At 43.7% G+C, this 2,270-nt stretch overlaps 1 pseudogene; it reads left to right on the top strand.

The window, feature by feature from the left end:
* Nucleotides 1–565: 565 nt before the first annotated feature.
* On the top strand, nucleotides 566–2,270 carry LOC146719341 (general transcription factor II-I repeat domain-containing protein 2A-like; annotated as a pseudogene).

Raw genomic sequence — 2,270 nt, 5'->3', positions numbered from 1 at the left:
AATGACCCCAAACACACCTCCAGGCTGTGTAAGGGCTATTTGACCAAGAGGGAGAGTGATGGAGTGCTGACCAGATGACCTGGTCTCTACAGTCACCTGAGCTAAACCCAATCAAGATGATTTGAGATGAGACGGGTCGCAGAGTGAAGGGAAAAAAGGCCAACAAGTGCTCAGAACCTCTGGGAACTCCTTCAAGATTGTAGGAAAACCATTTTAGGTGGCTACCTCTCTCATCGAGATAATAACAACAGAGTGGACAACAGTATTAAAAGCAAAGGCTGAAGAATCAAAAATAAAAAATCCTAAATTTTATTTATAAAGCACCTTTCAAGACACCCAAGGACACTGTACAATAGGATAAAACACACAATAGAACAATGACACAATGAAGCACAATAAAACAAAAGCACAAGATAAAATTAACAAACAGTGGGTTCGCAGTGAATATCCAGATTTGAACAGATGGGTTTTGAGTTGAGATTTAAACTGGGGGAGAGAACCAGTGTTTCTTGTATCTGGAGGTAGACACCCTGGGTTAGCTAAAAGGCTAAAAGCTCTGCTTCCCATGGCGGTGAGGCAGAAGGAAGGCACACAAAGCTGGATAGAAGAAGAAGATCGAAGTGAGTGGGCAGAAAAGGTAGTGCTTAACAGGTCAGAAAGGTAAGGAGGAGCGAGGTTATGAAGGGCCTTGAAGGTGAGCAGAAGAAGTTTGTATATTATCGGGAACGTCACTGGCTCCCAGTGACGTTCCCGAAGAACAGGTGATGTGCTGGTAGGAGGGGTTCTGGTGATAATGCGAGCAGCAGAGTTCTGAACCAGTTGAAGCTTATGGAGGGATTTTTGGGGGAGACCATGCAGAAGAGAATTGCAGTAGTCAATACGGGAGGTAACAAGACTATGTACAAGAATGGACGTAGACTGGGTGGAAAGAGAAGAACGTAATCTTTTAATGTTGCGTATATGGAAATACGCAGAACGGGTGAGACCAGGGCTGGACTGGGACAAAAAATCAGCCCGGGCATTTTGACTAGAGACCGGCCCACCAGGTATTATAGGAAAAACCATAAAGCCTTTGAATGAAAACAAACGCTGTTGTCACAGTGATGGACACTGTCTTGTTGGTATATATGTATCAGTGTAATAAACTTAAACGGCAATGACTTGTTCACAGAGGTAAATGCATGTTTGGACAAATTAGGGCTGAAATGGGACAATCTGGCAGGTGTAACAACAGATGGTTGTCCAAATCTGACTGGGAAACATGTACCGGTAGGACTTTTAAAGAGAATGCAGGATAAAGTGACAGAAATTAATCCTGTGCAGAAATTGACATTTTTGCATTGTATTATACATCAGGAAGTGTGAGATAGTGTTAAAGATAGACCACGTTGTTGATGTTGTAACTAAAACAGTTAACTTCATCAGAGCATTAAATCACAGACAATTTATTGCTCTTTTGGAGGAAAATGAGATGGAACATGGGGACATCAGCTACTACCAGATTCAGGATTTCTGTGTGAAGAAAGGACATGCCGTCCCAGAGCTTTCAGATGAAGATTGTGTGGCAGACCTCGGGTTTGCTGCGGATGTGACTGCACTAATGAACCAACTAAATGTCAAACTGCAGTGCAGGGGACTTTTTGTGCACGAGATGTACAGTGCAGTAAAGGCTTTCATGAGGAAGTTGCAGCTTATCTCAAGCCAAGTGAAGGACAACTTTCTGACCCACTTGCCAACACTAAAGGAGGCTCTTCCAAATGCCAATCACCTCCACAAGTACTCAGCCATGTTAGAAGCACTGCATGCAGAGTTTTCAAGGTGAATTCAAGATTTCAAAGCTCTTGAAAATGAAATGGACATGGTTTCTTCTCCCTTCACCTGCAGTGTGGATAATGCTTCAAGTGATGTTCAGATGGAACTCATTGGCCTGCAGTCTGACACACTTCTGGCAGAGCACTTCAGGTCAGTCTCACTGCTGGACTTTCATTCCTCCCTCAAAGAAGAGAACTTTCCACACCTGAGGAGTCATGCTCAGAGAATTCTAGTCCTCTTTGGATCGACCTCTGTATGTGAACAGACATTCTCGGTGATGAAGTTCAACAAATCCAAACACGGGTCCTCTGTCACTGAGGACCACCTCTCAGCAGTTCTTCGCATAGCCACCTCAGACATTCAGCCAGATTTCAATGCCCTTGTTCAAACCCAGAACAGGCTGGATTATTCTCACTGAAAAGGAGGAAAACATGACACAAGTCATTGCATTGTTGCAT

The sequence above is a fragment of the Copadichromis virginalis genome, linkage group LG1 (genome assembly GCF_057382275.1).
Source record: "Copadichromis virginalis isolate Kocher_CV1m ecotype Utaka linkage group LG1, C_Virginalis_male_GT1.1, whole genome shotgun sequence".
In the NCBI taxonomy this organism is placed as follows: Eukaryota; Metazoa; Chordata; class Actinopteri; order Cichliformes; family Cichlidae; genus Copadichromis; species Copadichromis virginalis.
This window is presented reverse-complemented; position numbering and strand designations above follow the sequence as displayed.